This window comes from Aquarana catesbeiana, linkage group LG03 (genome assembly GCF_042186555.1).
Source record: "Aquarana catesbeiana isolate 2022-GZ linkage group LG03, ASM4218655v1, whole genome shotgun sequence".
Lineage (NCBI taxonomy): Eukaryota > Metazoa > Chordata > Amphibia > Anura > Ranidae > Aquarana > Aquarana catesbeiana.
Window position 1 is genome coordinate 513,128,518 of NC_133326.1, and position 25,924 is coordinate 513,154,441.

Here is a 25,924-nt window from a genome sequence, read left to right on the forward strand (position 1 = left end):
GGGGTCACATAGATGTGCTGGAAGGGCAAGATAATTTGGGGTGGGAGTTTGTGCTGAAAGGGAAGAGGATTTGTGCTGGGAGGGAGAATTTACTGGGGGGGGGATTTGTGCTGGGAGAGAGGATTTGGCGGTGGAAGGATTTGTGCTAGGGCAGGTTGTGCTGGGAGGGGGCATTGGGGGGAGGATTTGTACTAGGTAGGAGGATTTGGGGGGTAGGATTTTTACTGGGAGGGAAGATTTGTGGGACAGGATTTATGCTGGGGAAAGGAAGGATTTATGGGTGAAGGATTTCTGTTGGGATGGGGAATTGAGGAGAGCCTGCAGATTAGTGCTGAATTTTTTGGATAGGGGGAGTGTTGACTTTTGCTGAAAGGGTAAATTGGGGACAGTATTGCTGGCTGGGGAATTTTGCATACTCCTGACCCTTGCACTGTGCGTTACAAATCCCTCACTCATGCACTTTTTTTGTTTTGCACCCCTGACCCCTAATTAAAGTATAACTATAGGCAAAACTCTTTCCTGGTGCATCCATGGCAGCATACTATTGATAAGCTTCGCCCTCGGGACAGTGAATATTACAAAAGAAAAGGTTAAGGACTCCCCCATCATTCTCCTTTTTTTTTCCACAAACCTCAGTGACATAATTGCGAGAGGCCTTACCTCTGCTTCATGCAGTTTCCGTCTTGGTTCAGCCTCTCCCAGATGCAGTCCTCGGTCCTGGGCCGCTAAAAGCGCTGATAGGGTGAGGAGTTCCTTCTGGGGGTCTTTTGGGACTTCAGCTAGGAGTGTTTGGCTGGTTACTTTTGGATCTGACAGACCAGATAGACTTCAAGCAGCTTTCTCCTCATTTCTTTTCTCTCTTTCCCTCCCTTCCTCTGGACTTGTCTCCCTTCCCATACTCCCGCTTGTGGTCTGGGGATAGTACTTCCCTGGGGTCAGTTAGGAGGCTGGGGCTACCTTCTCTCTCTCTCTTCTCCGGGACAGCTGACTTGTATATCCTTATGAGCCAGCACACGTCTGACGTCAGCTCTTGTAGGCAGGGTCCATTTTGGCCGCACCACGCATGCGCCGGCATTCCACGGATATTGCAGCATGGGGCAGGCGGCTAGGACTAGACAAGGTTTCTCCTCATGTGTGCAATACAGGGCGAGGCTACGGTGGCCACCTTGGGTAATGGCAAAACGCCATCACCCAGGAAGGGGAAGAGGAAGAGGAGTATCTTTTTCCCCAGTCCTGTATGCTCAGGAACGTCCAAGGAGACTTCCAGGCATGAGACCAGAGGAATCAGCCCGGACCATCATGGTCATTTGTCTAGACACCGTTCAAGTGGTGATCATAGTTCCTCAAAAACCCATCGCTCATCCCATGCCGCAAGCCAAGAGGGATCCAGGAAGAGCTGGACATGCGGAGCAACCCCGATGGCTAACAAGTTGGTGTGCAAAAATTGTTTTAGAGATTATGCCGCAGACAGGAAGGCCAACGGGTGTCCAATCTTCTGAAAAAGTTTGTCAAGGATTCCTATTTATGGCCTCTCTACCCTCCCAGCAGGTTCCCCAGCATATTAAAAAAGAGGGGGAGTCTGTGCTTCCAGGGCCATCTACAGGTGAATCTACTCTACCTACGATGGAACGATCCTCAAAAGCGCCAGTGGATCAGGATCTCTCAGAGGATTCCTCTGATGAGACAGATCCGACTGGTTTTAGTTTTGCCTTGGTACAACCCACATGCAGGCTGTAAAACAGGCTATTGGCTGGGAGGAGACCGAGGAACCACCTAAAAAGGCCAGGACTTACTTCCCGTTTTTAAGAAAATGCCTGTTTTTTTTTTCCTCCCATGGATGAGGTTAAGGGGCTTATTGAAGAAGAGTGGAAGAAGACAGAAAAGAGATTCCCTTTCAACCGTCTTAATAAATTGTACCCCTTCCCGGGAAGAGGATGCAGGGTTAATTGATCACCTGCCTGTTGTAGATGCAGTGGTAGTACGCCTGGCTAAAAATGTAATTTTACCCATAATCTTCATTATTCCACCTCTTTCAAGGATCCATTGGATAGACGCATTGATACCAATCTGAAAAAAGCCTAACAGATGGCAGGGGGAGCATGTAGGCCAGCAATTGCTCTGACATCAGTGTCCAATGCCATCAGGGTGTGGACAGACAATCCGGAGGTGGCAATCCAACAAGAGGTCTCCAAGGAGGACATAGTGAAGGCGCTAGAAAAGCTCAAGCTTTCTGCAGATTTCCTCGGGGAGGCATCTATCGACATCATAAGATGCTTGGCCAGAGCTATGCTCCATACCATCATGCCAAAACACGCACTTTGACTAAAGCCTTGGACAGCAGACGCTGCATCCAAGCAAAATTGGTGTAGAATCCCTTTTGAGGGAAAAGCTCTCTTTGGTGAAAAGCTTGAGAAAGCCATCTTACGGGCGGGAAGACGGGGCTTCTACCACAAGACAGAAGAATGAGGAGATCAAGAAACTTTACATCTAAAACCCAACCATTAGGAAACAGAGGCTTTAGACAGTTCAGACAGGATAAGGATCCAAAAATAAATTGGAGGAGCACGCAGGCAACCTTCCTGAAGTCAAACAAATGGGTCCTCCCTAACCCTCAGGACGCCTCTAAGTCTTTTTGTCTTGGGGGCCGTCCTGGGAGTTCCAAGTCAGTGCCAGACTACAACTGTTCTCCAAGATTTGGCAGCGCTGATGTATCCCTGGGTTGTCTCTATGGTTCGCTTCGGCCTTTTCTGGATCTTCACAAATCAGCCCCCTCAGGATCACTTCTCACCAACAAGGATCCCAAGCTCTCCTTTAAAAAGCAGAGGCTCTGCGACACTTTCTAGTTTTCTTACAAACCCAGAGAGCGGTGATCCCAGATTCTCCGGTTTCTACTCTGCTCTCTTCCTCATCCCCAAAAAGAATGGGGGCTGGAGATTAGTAATAGACCTGAAAAGACTAAACCATTACATACACCTGGATTCTTTCAAGATGAATCACTTCAAACGATTATAAAGGCCGTACGGTCAGGAGACTGGATGATATCCAGAGATCTCAGAGACGCGTACTTACATGTACCGATTCTTCCAGCCTTTCAGAAATATCTGAGGTTCACAGTCGGTCAACTTCACCTCCAGTTCCAGAGTCTGCCCTTCACCTCCCCAAGGGTATTTTTGAAGATACTTGCTCCGCGCAGAGAAGAAGGTCTCAGAGTCTTTCATTATCTAGACGATATCCTTCTATTGGCGAAGAGCCCAGCTCAGCTATTATCTCACAGGAAGATTCTCATGTCAACCCTCTCAGATTTTGGGTGGTTGATGAATGAAGAGAAGAGCCAGCTTATACCAACCCAGAACATGATCTATCTGGGAGCCCTCTTCAATACGGCGGAAGGAACAGTTGCCTTACTTCGCCACAAGATAGCATCTATTGCCCAGAAAATGAGATCACTCAGGTCAACTCATCACCTCTTAGCTTCCAGATGTCTGAGTTTGATAGGAACTATGGCAGCCTGTATCCTGATGTTGCCATGGGCACATTGGCATATGAGACACTTCCAACTAGGCTTCCTGTCTCAATGGAGGAAATGATCTATGTCTCAAGCAATATATCTCCCGAGCCATATGCAGAGAGGTCTCTTATGGTGGTCCAAAGAGGATATGCTGTCAAGACCACGCCCGTTGGGGTACACCTCCTGGACCATAATTACAAAAGATGCCAGCATTAAGGGCTGGGGGGCACATTGCGGGCGGATGTCAGTACAAGCAAGATGGTCCTTCCCACCAACTGGATTGTATCGAACACTCTGGAGATCCGGGCAGCATTCGTGGCACTAACAGCCATGACCCCAGGGCAAGTCAGCCCTACTGTGCATGGACAATCGTGCGGCTGTATTCTACATCCAGCGCCAGGGAGGAACACATAGTCAAGCCTTATTAAGGGAAGTGGAACCCATCATGGTATGGGCAGAAAGGAACTTGATGGACTTGAAAGCAGTTTTTCTGCCAGGTCGCCTGAACAAGGAAGCCGATCACCTGTCACGAAACTTCCAGGATGCCAATGAGTGGTCACTCCATCCCCTGGTCTTCAACTGGATGGTGGATCACTGGGGATTTCCAGAGATAGACCTCTTTGCCTCAGCAACCAACACCAAACTACCCAGGTTTATCTTGTGCCTTCCTCATCCCCAGGCAGAAGCATTGGATGCCCTGCTGAGCCTGTGGAGATGCACCCTGGCTCATGCATTTCCACCCCGCCCTCTTATTTCAAAGTTCCTAACAAGATTACTGACAGAACCAATATCCGTGATGGCGGTTCTTCCTTGGCTGAGGCACCCATGGTTCCTCCTAGCGATACATCTCAGCACTCAACGGCCAGTCAAGATACCGATCGTGCCACACTTGCTCTCCCAGGGAAACCTCTCACATCCCAACCCCCTCAGATTGAATCTTCAAGTCTGGATACTCTGAGGCAGAGGTTTGAATCGCTAGGATGTTCATCCAGGGTGATTTCGACCCTCGTGAAAGCCAGGAAACCGTCAACCAATAATATGTATGCCAAGGTCTGGGACAAGTTTAAAAGCTTTTTCTGTCGGCAGAGGGGCAGACCCTTCAGCTCCTTCCACCTCTTTACTCTTGGACTTTCTCCAAACAGGCCTTGACCTAGGCCTAGGACTCAGCAGTTCAGGTGGCAGTGATCTCAGTGGCCACAGACAGTAGATGGGCAGAAGACTTGTAGACTTCTTGTAGTTCAAAGGGTCTCAGTTACAATCCCTATAGGCAGAAGAAGAGCACATCGTCTTCTACCCAGACAGGGTGGAATTATGTATAAAATGCATTTTTGTTCCTAAGGTATCTACTCCTGCTTCCCTGGGGGATCCTTGGGCTTTACTGGTATTCTCAGATTCTACCTCCTGCTCTCTACATGAGTTAGATATTGTTAGATATATGTTCTCAAGTGTTATCTCAACCTCACAGCCTCTTTCAGAAAATCTATAAACCTATTTGTACTTCCAGGAGACAAAAAGAAGGGCAAAAAATCCTCAGCCAGAACAATAGCAATATTAATCCAGAAAGCATACAGGTCCAAAGGACTGGACCCTCCTTCCTTGGTCAGGGCACACCCAACCAGAGCAGTCGCATCATCATGGGCCACAAGGGCAAATGCCTTGGTGGATACAATCTGCAAAGCAGAAACATAGTCCTCGCAGCACACATTCATGAGGCACTATAGAGTAGAAGCAGGAGCTCTAATCTCAGTAGATTTTGTCAAGAAGACAATTGAATCAGCCTCTGTTTCATCCAAATAAACTTTTTCTTTCTAAGCATTACCCACCCGTTTCAGCTAGTTATTTATCACTAGTATGCTGCCATGGATGCACCAAGAAAACGGAAGATTGTTTCATACTTACTGTAATTTTCCTATCCTGGTGCATATCCATGGCAGCATACGCACCCTCCCTTGGTATTCTATATTATGGAGAATATTTAGGGAGTCCTTAACCTGTTCTTTTATAATCATTTTGGATAGCGCAAGGAAAGGCTGTAACCCCTGTCAGATTTTTTCCACCATCTATGTCCTATTATGGAGATTTCCCTTCACTTCCATTCCATAGCCAAACAGGAAGTGAGAAGAAATGCCTGTAAATTAGGGGAATTCCTTGGGAACCCCCAGGTCACCAGAACTAGTTTCTCCATTGGAAGAATTCCCCTCTATTACTTTTCTGGGGTCAACCCAAAATTAGGGATTTTTTTTACTTTCTCTTTCAATGGTAATGGTAAACAAGACAAGTAGAGAGGGTGAATCTCCTTAATGGGGACACAGACAACAATAAAGGTGTTCTAATCCCTTTCCACTCTATGCAAAACTAAAAAAAAAGAGTGGCCTTTAGTTGCACTATAAGTTCTAGCGTTGGGAGGTATAAGAAAGTAGAGTAACAAGTTTGCTACAATTGTCCATAACTGACCTGGGGAGGAATTTCTTTCAGCAAAAGTGAAGTTATACCTTAAAGCCGTATTAAACCCAAAAGCAAACCTTATACTGTAGCTAACCCAGGGCTCAACAAATCCCAGGCGCCAAGTTGCATTTGCGACTAGAAATTGCATTCTGGCGACTGGTCTTTTGTCAGCCCATTCACCGTTGCACCAGGCGTGAGAAATTCCTATTGCCCCATGCCCCAGATTTGCATTTCCGGGCACCAGGCAGCTGATTTAGTTTTAACATCTAAAAAACAAAAACTTTTTTTCTTTCTTCACATACCGTTGTTTTGTCAGATTTTGTAATGGAAGTGACGTTCCATCGCTGCCATCTTGCTACACCCCACACTTGTCCCCAGTAAGGATATATTAAGAAGGTGGCAAGCGGACATCTTGTTACACCCACCGGAGTCTTGCATTCCAGTTATTTCCTTTTTTTTTTTTTTTTTTTTTAAGGTTAACTTTTTTATTGTTTTATAAACACAACAAATAGCAGTTACACAGGTGTATAATCAAAGTGAACATCGCTTCAGTCATAGTGCAATACATTTATCAGGTATACATCATGAAACAGCATACAAAGTGTGTCATCAATCAGCACAATCTACTCCATTCAGGGTTCAGTCCCTGGTATTCCCAAAACCGCAATGTCCCTATTATCTTCTGTATCCTAAGGGGTAGGTGGTATGGTGCTCTCTGAGTTGACCCAGGAGTTCCATATTTTAGAGAAATTTTTTGGGCACCCTCTAGCTTCGTATGTTAACTTACATGTTAGTGGTATTGCTTGGTTGATAATGGTAAGCCAGAACTTTATAGTAGGTAGGGATCAGGGGCGGACTGACAAGCCATGGGGCCCCCGGGCAACAGGAGATCATGGGGCCCCCTGTGTCCCTGCCCACACTCAAGCCGCACCCACACAAAGCCCCACCCTCCATCTTGCACTGCGTGGACGCCTCAATTCTGGCTTGAACCTGAGATAAACAGTGCACAGGGGGCAGAAGGGCAGAGCATTGGATGTCAGGCAAGCACAGTACACAGGGGGCAGCAGGGTAGAGCATGGAGGAACCATGGCAAAGTATAGCCAGCAGGTCATAGCACAGGGGGTCAGGAGGGCACAATATGTGTGTGTGGACGGTAGGAGGGCACACTACATGGATAGCAGCAGGGCACATTATGGGGCACACCAGGGAACATTACAGGTGGGGGAGGAACAGTAGGACACATTACAGGGGGGGGGGGCAGCAGGGAACATTATAGGGCACATTACATATGGGGAGACAGAGGGGCACAGCATGGAACATTACATGGGGCAGGAGGGCACATTATGGGGTACAGCAGAGTATATTACATAGGGGCATGAGGGCACATTATAGGGCACAACAGAGCACATTAGGAGGGATACATTCTCATATTATGGGGCACAGCAGGGCACATTATGAGGCATAGCAGGGCATATTACATGGGGACAAGAGGGCACATAATAGGACACAGCAGGGCATATTACATGGGGGCATGAGGGCACATTAAGGGGCACAGCAGAGCACATTAGGAGGGATACAATCTCATATTATGGGGCACAGCAGGGCACATTATGAGGCATAGCAGGACATATTACGTGGGGGCAAGAGGATACATTATGGGGTACAGCAGGGTATATTGCATGAAGCAAGAGGGCACATATAGGGCACTGTATGATGCACACAGAAAAGCACACTATGGGGCACTGAATGATGCATCAAGGGGCACACAGCAGGGCACATCATATGGCACACAGCAGGGTACAGGGCACATCATGGGGCATACAGTAGGGCTCAGGGCACATCACAAGGCCCACAAGAGGGAATTGGGCACACAGTGGGGCACACAGTAGGACACAACATGGGGCACACCACAAGGGCACACAGTAGAGCACATCATGGGGCACACAGTAGGGCATATCACAGGGCACACAGTAGGTCATGGGACACATCACAGGGCACATAATGGGGGCAGGCAGCAGGTCATGGGGGCAGGCAACAGAGAATGGGGGCAGGCAGCAGGGCATGGGGGCACACATCAGAGCATGGGCATGGGGCAGACAGCAGGCCATGGGGCACCGAGCAGTGTGTGGGGCAGGCATCAGGGCATGGGGGCACAGACCAAGGCATGGGGGCACACACATCAGGGCATGGGGGCACAGAGCAGGGCATGGGGGCACAAAGCAGGGCATGGGGGCAGACAGCAGGGCAGGGGGGCACGGAGCAGGGCATAGGGTAGACAGTAGGGCATGGAGACACAGGGCAAGCCTCCCCTATTTCTTCCGTCTTCAACGGCGCATCAAGTCCGGAGACCTGATGGTCTATTAGTTTCGGGAGTGAAATGTCTGAGAGATAGTCATCTAGCTCCACTATAGTATAGTGGGTTCTAGTAGCATAAAGCGCGGAGTAGAAAGCGACAAACGCTTTAATCATTTCATCATTTTGCTCAACTATTGTGCCCACTGAGTTTGTTATTCTATGGATATTACATGGTTGATAATCTGGTTTGGCTAAATAGGCCAGTAGGCGGCTGTTTCTATCCCCAAATTCAAATATTCTTTGGTATAGTAGTTTTTTTTTGTGTGCATTCTAAAAGTACTAGCAACACTCGCCATGTTGCGTGTGTTTTGGAGGTAGGGGTTGCAAAATAAGCAGTTTCCGCATGCCTAAGTCCTCCTTCTGCATCCATCAGTCTGGACTGCAATGCCTTGCGGTCCTGCCCGATCGCTGCGGCAAAAAGCCGCGGGCAGTGGCCTTAAAGGCATCCCAGACCATAGGGATGGACGCACTTTGTTTGTGATTCACCCAAATTGATTTCATGTCTGCCGAGCTCTGGTCTATCACGGCCTGGTCTGCTAACCACAACGGGCTCAGTCTCCATACCCGGTACGAGGAGGGTGTGCCCAGGACAGGGTCCACCATCAAAGGTGAGTGGTCGGACATCGCTCTGGGGAGATATTTGATTTCAGCCACTAAGTGAAGCATATCTGATGAAACAAGACAAGTGATAATACGTGATAATGTACAGTGAGAATCAGACTGGCATGAGTATTCCCGCACATTCGCATGTTTCCATCTCCAGGCCTCCACCAGGTCAAATTGAGTTAGGAAGGATCCTAGGGGCGAGGGGGTAGTGTAGAACATCTAAATCTATCCATCGAATTGTCTAGAACTGTGTTGTAGTCCCCAGCTATTATTAAGGGGCCTTCAGCAATCTCCATTATTGTGCCCATCACCTTTTCAAAAAATGTTTTGGTAAAAGGTGGTGGGACATAGATGTTCGTTACTGTATAGGGTTTACCAAGAAGTTCCAGCACGATGACTACAAAGAAGCCGTTAGGGTCAAGATTAATGTGTTTAATAGAGATTGGTGCTGATTTGGCTATAAGGATAGAAGTCCCTCGGGAGTATGTGGAGTAAGTGGAGTGGAGGGCGGATGCTATTTTACCTCTTTTAAGGGCCATAACCCTGGAGCCCTAGAGATGGGTCTCCTGGAGAAGGATTACATGCGGTTTGTGCCTTGCTAAATAGTCAAACATTATAGAGTATTTCACTTTAGAATTAAGCCCCCTAATATTCCACAAAATCAGTTGTAAGCCGGCCATGTGTGAGTGTCGGTCAAGAATATGAGCGCCCATTTCCCGCGACGCCCCAGAGTCAACCAAACCTTGGTACCCTGTGCATCCCGAGAGGCGGGGGCGAACCTTGATAAATACATATAAGAGAACATTGTGCTTCCATTCAATAATACCTGAGTACCCTGATGGCCTGTCAGGCCTGTGAACCTGTAAACAAATTGTATAGAATAACAGTCATTTAAGAACAACAACAGAATAGAGAAATTCCCTGACCCTCCCAATCCACCCTAAACCTCCCGGCTCCCATACCCAAACACATGAGAGCTTGGTTCCCTGAACTAGAACTGCGAAGCAGGGGGCCTTTAAAGTAGTCCCACGGCCAACAAACCCTAAATAATAAAGGGAAGGACTGTGGTCGTAAGCTACCGTCCGCTCCTGCTTAATGAACTGGATAGTTAGTAGCCTGGCCATGTCAGAATATTCTCCAAAATGGCTGCCCTATGCCCTCTCTCAATGGCAAACAATGCTGAAAAGGTGTTGGTGCCAAATTTGGATGTCAGCCAGTGTTTGATGAACACTTCTGGAGCCTTGCCCTCTGAACCTTCTGGGAAGCCTATGAAGCAGAGATTATTGCGTCTCAGGCGGTCCTCCATGTCTGTGAGCTTTTTAGATGTGTATTCTTGGGCCTGGCACAGCTCCCTGACAGAGCCCTGCATGGGATGTGTTTCATCCCCTAAATCCCCTATGCGTTTTTTAAGCGTTTTAAACTCTGTGCCTCAAGTTCTGTACATCATGCTTTAGAAAGGATAAGTCAGTTTTAACCACTTCAGCCCTGGAAGGATTTACCCCCTTCCTGACCAGAGCACTTTTTACAATTTGGCACTGCGTTGCTTTAACTGCTAATTGCGCGGAAATGCAATGCTGTACCCAAACGAAATTTGCATCCTTTTCTTCCCACAAATAGAGCTTTCTTTTGATGGTATTTGATCACCTCTGCCGTTTTTATTTTTTGTGCTATAAATGGAAAAAGACCGAAAATTTTGAAAAAAATGATATTTTCTACTTTTTGTTATAAAAAAATCCAATAGACTCAATTTTATTCATACATTTAGGCCAAAATGTATTCGGCCACATGTCTTTGGTAAAAAAAATGTCAATAAGCGTATATTTATTGGTTTGCGCAAAAGTTATAGCGTCTACAAGCTAGGGTACATTTTCTGGAATTTACACAGCTTTTAGTTTATGACTGCCTATGTCATTTCTTGAGGTGCTAAAATGGCAGGGCAGTACAAACCCCCCCCCCAAATGACCCCATTTTGGAAAGTAGACACCCCAAGGAAATTTCTAAGAGGCATGTTTAGCCCATTGAATATTAATTTTTTTGTCCCAAGTGATTGAATAATGACAAAAAAAAAAAAATTACAAAAAGTTGTCACTAAATGATATAGTGCTCACACAGGCTATGGGCATATGTGGAATTGCACCCCAAAATACATTCAGCTGCTTCTCCTGAGTACGGGGATACCACATGTGTGGTACTTTTTGGGAGCCTAGCCGCGTACGGGGCCCCCGAAAACCAATCACCGCCTTCAGGATTTCTAAGGGTGTAAATTTTTTATTTCACTCTTCACTGCCTATCACAGTTTCGGAGGCCATGGAATGCCCAGGTGGCACAAACCCCCCCAAATGATCCTATTTTGGAAAGTAGACACCCCCAAGCTATTTGCTAAGAGGCATGGTGAGTATTTTGCAGCTCTCATTTGTTTTTGAAAATGTAGAAAGACAAGAAAAAACATTTTTTTTTTCTTTTTTCAATTTTCAAAACTTTGTGACAAAAAGTGAGGTCTGCAAAATACTCACTATACCTCTTAGCAAATAGCTTGGGGTGTCTACTTTCCAAAATAGGGTCATTTGGGGGGGGGGTTTGTGCCACCTGGACATTCCATGGCCTCCAAAACTGTGATAGGCAGTAGTGAAGAGTGAAATCAAAAATTTACGCCCTTAGAAAGCCTGAAGGCGGTGCTTGGTTTTCGGGGTCCCGTACGCGGCTAGGCTCCCAAAAAGTCTCACACATGTGGTATCCCCGTACTCAGGAGAAGCAACAGAATGTATTTTGGGGTGTAATTTCACATATTCCCATGGCATGTTTGAGAAATATATCATTTAGTGACAACTTTGTGCAAAAAAAAAAAAATTATCTCTTTCCCGCAACTTGTGTCACAATATAAAGTATTCCATGGACTCGACATGCCTCTCAGCAAATAGCTTGGGGTGTCTACTTTCCAAAACGGGGTCATTTGGAGGGGGGGGGGGGGTTGAACTGTCCTGGCATTTTATGCACAACATTTAGAAGCTTATGTCACACATCACCCACTCTTCTAACCACTTGAAGACAAAGCCCTTTCTGACACTTTTTGTTTACATGAAAAAATTATTTTTTTTTGCAAGAAAATTACTTTGAACCCCCAAACATTATATATTTTTTTAAAGCAAATGCCCTACAGATTAAAATGGTGGGTGTTTCATTTTTTTTTTCACACAGTATTTGCTCAGTGATTTTTCAAACGCATTTTTTGGGGAAAAAACACACTTTTTAAAATTTTAATGCACTAAAACACACTATATTGCCCAAATGTTTGATGAAATAAAAAATATGATCTTAGGCCGAGTACATGGATACCAAACATGACATGCTTTAAAATTGTGGCAACAAAATAAATACATTTTTAAAAGCCTTTAAAAGCCTTTACAGGTTACCACTTTAGATTTACAGAGGAGGTCTACTGCTAAAATTATTGCCCTCGATCTGACCTTCGCGGTGATACCTCACATGCATGGTGCAATTGCTGTTTACATTTGACGCTAGACCGACGCTTGCGTTCGCCTTAGCGTGAGAGCGGGGGGGACAGGGGTGCTTTTTTTTTTTTTGCTTTTTTTATCTTATTTTTAAACTGTTCCTTTCATTTTTTTTAAATTATTTTTATTGTTATCTCAGGGAATGTAAATATCCCTTATGATAGCAATAGGTAGTGACAGGTACTCTTTTTTTGAAAAAATTGGGGTCTATTAGACCCTAGATCTCTCCTCTGCCCTCAAAGCATCTGACCACACCAAGATCGGTGTGATAAAATGCTTTCCTAATTTCCCAATGGCGCTGTTTACATCTGGCGAAATGCTCTTAGCTTCCGGTTTCTTAGGCCATAGAGATGTTTGGAGCCACTCTGGTCTCTGATCAGCTCTATGGTCAGCTGGCTGAATCACTGGCTGCATTCTCAGGTTCCCTGTTGAGACAGGAGAGCCAGAGAAAAACACGGAAGACTGTGGGGGGGCATTCCCTCCCACTGCTTGTAAAAGCAGTCTAGAGGCTAATTAGCCGCTAAGATTGCTTTTACATGAAAGCCGACCGCTGGCTGAAAAGAATGATACCAAGATGATACCTAAACCTGCAGGCATCATTCTGGTATAACCACTCAAAGTCGTGAATGGCGTACCTGAAGACAAAAAAATGGTTAGCAATAAAACACAGTAAACGGTAAAGTATAAAAAATTGCATACCTGAAAAGCAAACGTGATAAAACATAACAATAAAACATTGCAGAATAGAATACAGTAAAAAGAGCAGAACAATAGAGAGAGAATAGAGAGAGAGAGAACAATAAAACGACAACTATTTTTTTTTATTTTATATATATTTTTTTTTTTTTACACTTTTTTTTGTAACTAACTTTTATAACTGTAACCGGTTCCAGGTTCGGGTCTCTCAAAATGCGATGGCATCTTGGGAGACCATGTGAAAGTGTGCTTAGTCTGTGCAATGCTGTACCCAACGCTAATACTCAACTAGTGTATGGTGGTAGCGTTCAAAACATTCACCAATGCAAAGACCAGGATTGTCAGGACAGGAGGGACAATAATAGCGGGTGTCACGCCTATATCCGCGCTTGCTGCAGACACGACATCTTTTTTGGGGGGGTTCGTTGGGTAGGGGTACTCGGGAGGACATAAAGAAAATGCCTCTCATGCAGCCGACTGCATTTGGTTGGAGATGTGAATGGAGGAAGTACGGATGCTGCAGAAGCGGTGGGTTCCCAATTAGGATTGGCGAATGCAGCAGGAAGGGCACTATGGGCACGATGGGCCTGTGTTTATCTTCTTCTTGGTGGCAGCCGGACACTACTTGTGCTTGCCACCTCACCAGCTTGAACTACACTTATGGGACTCGCCACGTCACCAAGTGTTACTGCAGTGCTGGTTTGACTACGACCAGGGTGTACTAGGCCGCTGGTGCTTGCCAGTTCACCAAAACGCTACCAAAAAAACTGTTAGCGATCGCAGGGATCAGGCCTGACTCTGCGAACGCTGCAGTTATGTGCTTAGTGTTTTGTAAGTGACAGTGATCGATCGATACTGCACTTGGGTGGGCTGTGCTAGGCCGGGCGGAGGGGCAAAACGCAGGTGCTAGCAGGTATCTGGGCTGATCCCGCTAACACTGCGTTTTTGGGAACCCTAAACTGCTGGGGACGCTAGTATAGATCTGATCGGATCAGATATTGATCCGTTCAGATACTATACCACTAAGGGAGGTGTACCGTGCGTGCGTGGGTGTTAGCAGTACTGGCGCTAACCTGACGCTGCCTGGGGCAATGCATATCACCACCGGGCGATCAGGGGACTAAACCTTTATTCGGTAATAAACGGCGGGTGCCCTGACACTATAAAAAATAAACTAACTAACCAGCGTCACCCGTAACACTTATATGGTGATCAGTGGTGAAAGGGTTAACTAGGGGGCAATCAAGGGGTTAAAACCTTTATTAGATAGTATATGGGGGTCCCTGTCGCTATAAAATGCTGACGGCGAACCTAAATATTTACCTTCCTAACTAGCGTCACCTGTGACACTAATACAGTGATCAGAAAAATGATCGCTTAGCGACACTGGCGACGGGGGGTGATCAAGGGGTTAAAACCTTATTAGGGGGTTTGGGGGGTACCCTAGACCTAAAGAGGGCTAACACTAACTGCCCTACCACACTAACTGTCACAAACTGACACCAATGCAGTAAAAAAAAAAACTGCTTGGGGGGGGGGGGGGGTGATTGGGGGGTAAAGGGGGGTGTATTGTGTGCCTGGCATGTTCTACTGTGATGTGTTGTGTTGGTGCACTCACATTACAGTCTTCTCTCCTCGGCGCCATAACGGAAAATACCGAGCCGAGAAGAAATTACATCATTTCCTCTGCCTCTGTGTACTATACAGAGGCAGGGGAATGATCTGATTGGCTGGGAGCGATCGCGAGGGGGGGGCCACGAATGGATGGCCTCCCCCTCATCTCTGAACGCTCCCAGTCAGAAGCCGACCGCCTCGGGCACCGGGGGGGGGGGGGGTCCGATCAGCCCGCATTTTGCCTGCCCGTGCCATTCTGCCGACGTACATCGTCGTGAGGCGGTTGGCAAGTGGTTAATAGAGTCCATCTGTGTGGTAAGGGAAGCATGGTTGTGCTGTATAGCCTCCATGCTTTGTGATAGAGAGGGCTCTGCAGGGCCTGTGGTTGTATTAGCAGCATGAGGGGAAGCTGGAGCAGTGTCCTCTGGGGGGGGGGGGGAGGGGGTCTTCAGGGCTGCAGGCAGGGGTATGCTGTGACCCTTCCCACAATGTTGCTGTGCTTGCAGGGAGGTAGATGGATGGCTGAGCTTCGGTGGATGGAGCCGGCCGGCGCTATTTTGCTGCTGCTGGCATGGCGGTGCTGGCGGCACGAATCCCGGGGCATTTGACCATCGCCTGGCGTGCACAGGGGTCTTAGGGGTCTATTGAGGCTGGAGAGACCTTCAGATGGCAGTCGGGCTAGGAGGATTGCTTCAGGATCTAAGCGGCATGGACGGAGCTCAGACGCCTCACGTCCTCACATCCCGGTGGTTGGCCACGCCCCTATTTCAGTTATTGTTAACAGTAAACTGAGCTTTATATAGTGAAATTCAGTATTTTTAAATCCGTCTGACAATTTGGATGTTGAATTTTAAAAGCAGCAGCAAGCCTGCTGATCTCACAGGTTTGGTAATGTGTCAGAACACCGCTGCTTTGAAAATTCAACATCAAAACAGTCAGACGGATTTCAAAATACTGAATTTCACTGTATAAGCCCCGTTTACTGTTAAAAAATGTGTAAAATGCAAGACTCCGGTGGGTGTAACAAGATGTCCGCTTGCCGCCTTCTCACTGTATCCTTACTGTGGACAAGTGCGGATTGTAGAAAGACGGCAGCGATGGAACGTCACTTCCGTTACTAAATCTGACGGGTCGCCGAATCTGATGAAACACCAACACCTCAGTGTATTCTGCCCCTTCCCCCCTTAGATCTGCTGCTGTGAGGAATACTTTTCCCCACATGCCACTTTCCTTTGGAATTAGTCAATCCGTGCGCATCATGATTGACCTCTCCTCCAGCACGCGGTGCCCCAACAACGTCATGTAATAAATCTGTACACTTTGACAGTTTTAAAAGGGACATGCATCCCTTAAAATGACCTAGTGAGAAAGCGGTCATTCAGTAGCATTGTAACTGAATGAGACAGTTGCCTGTCTTATTAAATAAAATAAAAGCCATAAATGACTTATAATTGCCTGCCTAATGGGGCGGGCAGGGTAAGTATATAAGTAATTTATAGTTTTCATTTTATTCTGCCATTTTATACTCTGAATAGAAAATTGACTCTGAAAAAAACTGACACATTGCATAAAACATCTGGTGTGTTACATCAGAATATATTCATTATCTGGATAATGCTGGCCATACACTATACAAATAAATCGGACGAAATTTGGTCATTTGGCCAGTTAGTTCATTTTTCGGCCAGTTAATGGGCACAGAATCAAAAATCTTTGGGACGTTTTTGAGCCTAAAAAACGAAGGACAAGTTTGGAAATTTTCTGCCAGAATGAACGATAAATTGAAAGGTAAATGTGCTTCCCATCTGAACTGTTTGCACTAGGTATATGTAAAAAACAAACAAAAAATTGATTCATTTTATGTCCACTGAACGATTTATCAGTCATTACATGATGGCACTATCGTTTTCTCTTACGGTCGAATGTTCGTTTTTTGAAAATGGGTTCAGACGATTTTTCATATAGTGTATGGCCAGCATAAGTTAACCACTTCCCTACCACGCATAGTCATATGATGGCGGCAGGAACCCTTTGTCCCTTCGGGCCGCCGTCATATGACATCTTTTACTTTCTGAGCCTCTAGGGGGCGCGCGCACCGCGTCACTAAGCACCCGATGCGCGTGCCCAGCGGCCGCGATGTCCGCCGGGCACCTGCGATTGCCCGTGAACACAGCAAGACCGTGGATCTGTATGTGTAAACACACAGATCCACGTCCGGTCAGAGGAGACCAGTGGTGTTTTCCCAGTACAGAGGAACACCGATCGGTCTCCTCTGCTTGTGAGTCCCCTCCCCCTACAGTTAGAATCACTCCCTAGGATAAACATTTAACACCTTCCTCGCCCCCTAGTGTTAACCCCTTCCCTGACCGTCACATTTACACAGTAATTAGTGCATTTTTAATAGCTCTGATCGCTGTATAAATGTGAATGGTCCCAAAATAGTGTCAAAAGTGTCCGAAGTGTCCGCCGCAATATCACAGTCACAATAAAAATCGCAGAACGCCGCCATTATAAAAAAATAACAATAAAAATGCCATAAATTTATCCCCTATTTTGTAGACACTATAACTTTTGCGCAAACCAATCAATATACGCTTATTGTGATTTTTTTTTTACCAAAAATATGTAGAAGAATACATATCGGCCTAAACTGAGGAGAACATTTTTTTTTGTTTTTTTAATGGTATATTTATTATAGCAAAAATGTAAAAAATATTGTTTTTTTCAAAATTGTAGCTCTTTTTTTGTTTATCGCGCAAAAAATAAAAACCGCAGAGATGATCAAATAGCACCAAAAGAAAGCTCTATTTGTGGGGAAAAAAATTATCAAAATTTCATATGGGTACAGTGTTGCATGACCGCGCAATTGTCACTCAAAGTGTAACAGCGCTGAAAGCTGAAAATTGGTCTGGGCAGGAAGGGGCTGAAAATGCCCTGTATTGAAGTGGTTAAATGCCCATGATGTTTGGTTCTAGTCATCTTTATGTGTAAATTTAAGATCTGTTATTTTTGTTGTTGAACTAACTTTTTTAGCCGCTTCCGGACCACCCACCACATATATACTGGGCAGGACGGCCTGGCTGCGCAAAAGCACATACCTGTATGTGATTTTGTGCACACAATCTGGGGCCCACGCACCTGTGATTGGACACAGCAGGAGACAATCAGCGGATCAGGCGGCATCAATGGCTGCCAGGACCCGCCGATCGTTCGGAGGAAAGGCAGAGCGGCAGTCTACCTATGTAAACAAGGCAGACACCTGTTCTGTCAGGGAGTAAAAGAGAGATCTTGTGTTTCTGCTAAGCAGAAACACTGATCTCTCTTTTCATCCTGTGCATCCACTCCCCCCACAGTTAGAGAGCATTCCCAAGGAGCACACTTGATCCCTTGATTGCCCCCGTTGTTAACCCCTACCCTGTCAGTGTCATTTATACAATGACAGTGCATTGTTCTTTAGCACTGATCACTGTATTGGTATCACTGGTTCCCAAAAAGTGTCACTTGGTGTCAGATTTGTCCGCCGCAATGTCGGAGTCCCGCTAAAAAAAAATCGCTGATTTATTATTATTAGTAAAAACAATAATAAAAAAAAAAAAAAGTACATAAAAATATCTCATAGTTTGTAGATGCTATAACTTTTGCACAAAATAATCAATATACACTTATTGGGATTTTTTTTAACCAAAAATATGTACCAGACTACCAGACTACATATTGGCTTAAATTAATGAAGAAATTCGATTTTTTTTTTTTAATTATTGGGTATGTTTTATAGCAGAAATTAAATTTAAAAAAATATAATTTTTTTTTCAAAACTGTCGGTCTTTTTTTGTTTATAGCGCAAAAAATAAAAACCACACAGGTGATCAAATACCAACCAAAAGAAAGCTCTATTTTTGGGAAAAAAAGGACATCAATTTTATTTGGGTACAGCATTGCACGACCTCGCAATTGTCAGTTAACCACTTTAATACCAGGTACTTTCGCCCCTTCCTGCCCAGGACAATTTTCAGCTTTTAGCGCTGTCACACTTTGACAATTGCGCAGTCATGCAACTCTGTACCCAAACTACATTTTTATAATTTTCTTCCCACAAATAGAGCTTTCTTTTGGTGGGATTTTATTTTTTGCTAAACAAACTAAAAAATACTGAAATTTTTGAAAAAAAAAAAGTTTTTCTTAGTTTCTGTCATAAAACTTTGTTTTCTCCTTCACTGACAGGCACTGATGAGGCAGCACTGATGAGGCGGCACTGATGGACACTAACATGTAGAATTGATGGGTACTGATAGGCAGCACTAATATGCAGCACTGATGGGCACCGATAGACGGCACTGATGGGCACTGACAGGCGGCACTGATGGACACTAATAGATGGCACTGATGGGCAGAACTGATGAGGTACTGACAGGTGTTACTGCTGGGCTCTGATAGGCACTGTGATGGGCTCTGATTTGCACTTTGACTGGCACTGAGAGACTTTATTGAGGGGGCACTGACTGGCAGCTGTTGGGCACTGATTGGCAGCTGATGGGCCCATTTGATGGGTGCTGTGCTGATAATCAATGTGCTGATTATAAGCACAGACCTCCCCCCCTGTTTACTGGAACTTCCTGGTTCACGCGATGATCAGCTGTGATTGGTCAAGCTGATCATGTGGTAAGAAGCCTCTGTCAGAGGCTTATTACCACGATCGGAGATGTGGCGTGTCAGTCTGACACGCGTTATCATGTTGAACATCATATGACGCCCAGTCAGGATAACAGAACCACCGCCAATCTGCTATAAGCCGGGCGGGAAGTGGTTAAACGCAGTGCCGTATCGCAAAAAAATGGCCTGGTCAGGAAGGGGGTAAAACCTTCCGGAGCCTAAGTGGTTAGCTGGCTCATGGATTCAAAGCAAATTTGTCAAGCCCTGAACTAACTAATTCTTAGATGCTGCATTTGTTTTCTTTTTTAGCCTTCCTTCTATTTTCATCAGGTGATCCATCCATTAAGTCTGCAGTTACAGGGATGAGACAGTCACTTTAACAATTAAAATGATCAGCTTTTATGTCTTTATGTAAAACCTTTATCCAAAAAGGAAACTGTTTGCTGTAAGGTATTGGCTGGAGTTCAGCTTCAATTTGCTACTGTATTTAATTCTGCTACTATTTCTAACACTCAACTCCACCCAGACTGACAATGCTGTTGTCCAAATCTGTCCCCTGTGCTCATTCATCCAGAGTGGTGTCTGTATAATACATGACAAGGGTAGCTAAGAGCTTACCCTACAGTACCCTTACCCATTTGAACCTTAACTTAAATTTACTATGATTTAGAATAAACACTCGACACCTAAGGTGGGTTAAATGGCCAACATGGCCTTTTATTAATAAAACAACTTTTGTTACAATACACACTGTAAGAACCCACCTAACTACACTATTTCACTAAACTGTATATATATATATATATATATATATATATATATATATCTATCTTTTAAGATCCAAGGCGGTACCAATGTAACCATTACCCTCTTAATTTGTGTCAGAGGCACATCTAACTGAGTTGCCACCCCAGCCGCTATATATGAAGACTCAGGGCCTAAACCCAGCTAACCTCAGCCACCCCAGGGTCCTTAAGCTGCACGGTCACTAGCCAGTGAACCGTTCCCACTCGAGGATACCATACCTGATGGTTCCCCACCGTTTACCCAGAATGCACCACATTCTACCACCGCCAAGGATCCTAACATGCCCCTACACAATGTAAAATAAAAAGTAACCCAAAAACAACCCCCATTCACTACTACCCCTCAGATTAAGGGCGGGAGGGAGGGATGTTCTCAACAGGTTCCACTAGAACTGTTACAGCCCCACCCCATTCACATTAATTTATTAACCACTTCAGCCCCGGAAGGATTTACCCCCTTCCTGACCAGAGCACTTTTTACAATTTGGCACTGCGTCGCTTTAACTGCTAATTGCGCGGTCATGCAATGCTGTAACCAAACGAAATTTGCGTCCTTTTCTTCCCACAAATAGAGCTTTCTTTTGATGGTATTTGATCACCTCTGCCGTTTTTATTTTTTGCGCTATACACGGAAAAAGACCAAAAATTTTGAAAAAAAATGATATTTTCTACTTTTTGTTCTAAAAAAAATCCAATAAACTCAATTTTAGTCATACATTTAGGCCAAAATGTATTTGGCCACATGTCTTTGGTAAAAAAAATGTCAATAAGTGTATATTTATTGGTTTGCGCAAAAGTTATAGCGCCTACAAACTAGGGTACATTTTCTGGAATTTACACAGTCTTTAATTTATGACTGCCTATGTCATTTCTTGAGGTGCTAAAATGACAGGGCAGTACAAAACCCCCACAAATGACCCCATTTTGGAAAGTAGACACCCCAAGGAAATTGCTGAGAGGCATGTTGAGCCCATTGAATATTCATTTTTTTTGTCCCAAGTGATTGAATAATGAAAAAAAAAAAAAAAAAAATTACAAAAAGTTGTCACTAAATGATATATTGCTCACACAGGCCATGGGCCTATGTGGAATTGCACCCCAAAATACATTTAGCTGCTTCTCCTGAGTATGGGGATACCACATGTGTGGGACTTTTTGGGAGCCTAGCCGCATACGGGGCCCCGAAAACCAATCACTGCCTTCAGGATTTCTAAGGGCGTACATTTTTGATTTTACTCCTCACTACCTATCACAGTTTTGAAGGCCATAAAATGCCCAGATGGCACAAACCCCCCCCAAATGACCCCATTTTGGAAAGTAGACACCCCAAGCTATTTGCTGAGAGGCATGTTGAGTCCATGGAATATTTTATATTTTGACACAAGTTGCGGGAAAGTGACAATTTATTTTTTTATTTTTTTTTTTTTTGCACAAAGTTGTCACTAAATGATATATTGCTCACACAGGTCATGGGCATATGTGGAATTGCACCCCAAAATACATTCTGCTGCTTCTCTTGAGTACGGGGATACCACATGTGTGGGACTTTTTAGGAGCCTAGCCGCGTACGGGACCCCGAAAACCAATCACCGCCTTCAGGATTTCTAAGGGTGTACATTTTTGATTTCACTCTTCACTGCCTATCACAGTTTCGGAGGCCATGGAATGCCCAGGTGGCACAAACCCCCCCCAAATGACCCCATTTTGGAAAGTAGACACCCCAAGCTATTTGCTGAGAGGCATGGTGAGTATTTTGCAGCTCTCATTTGTTTTTGAAAATGAAGAAAGACAAAAAAAAAAATTTTTTTTTTCTTTTTTTAATTTTCAAAACTTTGTGACAAAAAGTGAGGTCTGCAAAATACTCACTATACCTCTCAGCAAATAGCTTGGGGTGTCTACTTTCCAAAATGGGGTCATTTGGGGGGGGGTTTGTGCCACCTGGGCATTCCATGGCCTCCGAGACTGTGATAGGCAGTGAAGAGTGAAATCAAAAATTTACGCCCTTAGAAAGCCTGAAGGCGGTGCTTGGTTTTCGGGGTCCCATACGTGGCTAGGCTCCCAAAAAGTCTCACACATGTGGTATCCCCGTACTCAGGAGAAGCAACAGAATGTATTTTGGGGTGTAATTTCACATATTCCCATGGCATGTTTGAGCAATATATCATTTAGTGACAACTTTGTGCAAAAAAAAAAAAAAATAATAATAATTTGTCTCTTTCCCGCAACTTGTGTCACAATATAAAATATTCCATGGACTCGACATGCCTCTCAGCAAATAGCTTGGGGTGTCTAGTTTCCAAAATGGGGTCATTTGGGGGGGTTTGAACTGTCCTGGCATTTTATGCACAACATTTAGAAGCTTATGTCACACATCACCCACTCTTCTAACCACTTGAAGACAAAGCCCTTTCTGACACTTTTTGATTACATGAAAAAATTATTTTTTTTTGCAAGAAAATTACTTTGAACCCCCACACATTATATATTTTTTTAAAGCAAATGCCCTACAGATTAAAATGGTGGGTGTTTAATTTTTTTTTTTCACACAGTATTTGCGCAGCGATTTTTCAAACGCATTTTTTGGGGAAAAAACACACTTTTTTACATTTTAATGCACTAAAACACACTATATTGCCCAAATGTTTGATGAAATAAAAAAGATGATCTTAGGCCGAGTACATGGATACCAAACATGACATGCTTTACAATTGCGCACAAACGTGCAGTGACAACAAAATAAATACATTTTTAAAAGCCTTTAAAAGCCTTTACAGGTTACCACTTTAGATTTACAGAGGAGGTCTACTGCTAAAATTACTGCCCTCGATCTGACCGTCGCGGTGATACCTCACATGCATGGTGCAATTGCTGTTTACATTTGACGCCAGACCGACGCTTGCGTTCGCCTTAGCGCGAGAGCAGGGGGGACAGGGGTGCTTTTTTTTTTTTTTTTTTCTTTATTATTTTTTTGCTTTTTTATCTTATTTTAAAACTGTTCCTTTCATTTTTTTTTTTTTTTAATCATTTTTATTGTTATCTCAGGGAATGTAAATATCCCCTATGATAGCAATAGGTAGTGACAGGTACTCTTTTTTGAAAAAATTGGGGTCTATTAGACCCTAGATTTCTCCTCTGCCCTCAAAGCATCTGACCACACCAAGATCGGTATGATAAAATGCTTTCCCAATTTCCCAATGGCGCTATTTACATCCGTCGAAATCTAAGTCATAAAATGCTCGTAGCTTCCGGTTTCTTAGGCCATAGAGATGTTTGGAGCCACTCTGGTCTCTGATCAGGTCTATGGTCAGCTGGCTGAATCACCGGCTGCATTCTCAGGTTCCCTGTTGAGACAGGAGAGCCAGAGAAAAACACGGAAGACGGTGGGGGGGGGGCATTCTCTCCCACTGCTTGTAAAAGCAGTCTAGAGGCTAATTAGCCGCTAGGATTGCTTCTACATGAAAGCCGACCGCTGGCTGAAAAGAATGATACCAAGATGATACCTAAACCTGCAAGCATCATTCTGGTATAACCACTCAAAGTCGTGAATGCTGTACCTGAAGACAAAAATATGGTTAACAATAAAGCACAGTAAACGGTAAAGTATAAAAAATTGCAGACCTGAAAAGCAAACATGATAAAACATAATAACAATAAAACATTGCAGAATAGAATACAGTAAAAAAGAGCAGAACAATAGAGAGAATAGAGAGAGAGAGAATAGAGAGAGAACAATAAAATGACAACTATTATTTTTTATTTTATATTTTTGTTTGTGTTTTTTTTTTTTTTTTTTACACTTTTTTTGTAACTGTAACTTTTATAACTGTAACCGGTTCCAGGTTCGGGTCTCTCAAAATGCGATGGCATCTTGGGAGACCCTGTGAAAGTGTGTCCTAGTCTGTGCAATGCTGTACCCTACGCTAATACTCAGCTAGTGAATGGTAGCGTTCAAAACATTCACCAATGCAAAGACCAGGATTGTCAGGACAGGAGGGACAATAATAGTGGGTGTCACGCCTATATCCGCGCTTGCTGCAGACACAACATCTTTTTTGGGGGGGTTCGTTGGGTAGGGGTACTCGGGAGGACATAAAAATGCCTCTCATGCAGCCGACTGCATTTGGTTGGGGATGTGAATGGGGGAAGTACGGGCGCTGCAGAAGTGGTGGGTTCCCAATTAGGATTGGCGAATGCAGCAGGAAGGGCACTATGGGCATGACGGGCCTGTGTTTGTCTTCTTGGTGGCAGCGGGACACTATTTGTGCTTGCCACCTCACCAGCTTGAACTGCATTTATGGGACTCGCCACGTCACCAAGTGTTACTGCAGTGCTGGTTTGACTACAACCGGGGTGTACTAGGCCGCTGGCGCTTGCCAGTTCACCAAAACGCTACCAAAAAAACTGTTAACGATCGCAGGGATCAGGCCTGACCCTGCGAACGCTGCAGTTATGCATTTAGTGTTTTGTAAGTGACAATGATCGATCGATACTGCACTTGGGTGGGCTGGGCTGGGCCGGGCGGAGGGGCAAAACGCAGGTGCTAGCAGGTATCTGAGCTGATCCCGCTAACACTGCGTTTTTGGGAACCCTAAACTGCTGGGGACGCCAGTATAGATCTGATCGGATCAGATATTGATCAGTTCAGATACTATACCACTAAGGGAGGTGTACGGTGCGTGCGTGGGTGTTAGCACTACTGGCACTAACCTGACGCTGCCTGGGGCTGGTGCTTGCCAGTTCACCAAAACGCTACAAAAAAAACTGTTAGCGATCGCAGGGATCAGGCCTGACTCTGAGAACGCTGCAGTTATGCGTTTAGTGTTTTGTAAGTGACAGTGATCGATCGATACTGCACTTGGGTGGGCTGGGCTGGGCCGGGCGGAGGGGTAAAACGCAGTTGCTAGCAGGTATCTGGATTGATCCCGCTAACACTGCGTTTTTGGGAACCCTAAACTGCTGGGGACGCTAGTATAGATCTGATCGGATCAGATATTGATGCGTTCAGATACTATACCACTAAGGGAGGTGTACGGTGCGTGGGTGTTAGCGGTACTGGCACTAACCTGACGCTGCCTGGGGCTGGTGCTTGCCATTTCACCAAAATGCTACCAAAAAAACTGTTAGCGATCGCAGGGATCAGGCCTGACTCTGCGAACGCTGCAGTTATGCGTTTAGTGTTTTGTAAGTGACAGTGATCGATCGATACTGCACTTGGGTGGGCTGGGCCGAGCTGGGCGGAGGGGCAAAACGCAGGTGCTAGCAGGTATCTGGGCTGATCCCGCTAACACTGTGTTTTTGGGAACCCTAAACTGCTGGGGACGCCAGTATAGATCTGATCGGATCAGATATTGATGCGATCAGATACTATACCACTAAGGGAGGCGTATGCTGCGTGCGTGGGTGTTAGCGGTACTGGCGCTAATCTGACGCTGCCTGGGGCGACGCATATCACCGCCGGGCGATCAGGGGGCTAAATCTTTATTCGGTAATAAACGGCGGGTGCCCTGACACTATAAAAAATAAACAAACTAACCAGCGTCACCCGTAACGGTTATACAGTGATCAGTGGTGAAAGGGTTAACTAGGGGGCAATCAAGGGGTTAAAACATTTATTAGATAGTCCCTGTCGCTATAAAACTCTGACGGCGAACCTAAATATTTACGTCCCTAACTAGCATCACCAGCGACACTAATACAGCGATCAGAAAAATGATCGCTTAGCGACACTGGTGACA